Source organism: Brassica oleracea, chromosome C8 (genome assembly GCF_000695525.1).
Source record: "Brassica oleracea var. oleracea cultivar TO1000 chromosome C8, BOL, whole genome shotgun sequence".
Classification (NCBI taxonomy): Eukaryota; Viridiplantae; Streptophyta; class Magnoliopsida; order Brassicales; family Brassicaceae; genus Brassica; species Brassica oleracea.
The window spans coordinates 18,210,078-18,210,634 of record NC_027755.1 but is presented as its reverse complement, the minus strand read 5'-3'; positions in this window follow the sequence as shown (position 1 = coordinate 18,210,634).

Sequence of the window (557 nt, the reverse complement as noted above, 5' to 3'; positions counted from 1 at the left end):
TGACTACATATTTGTATGGATCGTTGGATAACGATATATGTATGAAACTCTCTGAGGGATTGAAAGAAAAAAAAATCCAGGGAGATTTGTTCGGTCAACGATATATATATGAAACTCCCTGAGGGATTGAAAATGCCAGGGGCATTGAAAAAAAAATTCAGGGAGATTTGTTCGGTCAAGTTACAGCGATCACTTTACGGATTAAAGCAATCCGGACGCAGGTGGTACAATCGCTTAAGTGAATATCTTTTGGGTAAAGGATATGTGAATGATGCGATATGTCCATGCGTTTTTATAAAGAAATCGTCATCTGGCTTTGTGATCATTGCTGTATATGTAGATGACCTGAACATAATTGGAACTCAAAAGGAGGTTGATGATGCTCGAACTCATATGAAAGAGGAGTTCGAAATGAAAGATCTCGGAAAGACAAAGTTTTGTCTTGGGCTCCAGATAGAGCATCTCCGAGAAAGAATAATTGTGCATCAATCAAATCATACGAAAGGTTATTGAAACGCTTTTGTATGAATAAAGCGATTCCTTTGAGTACTCCAATG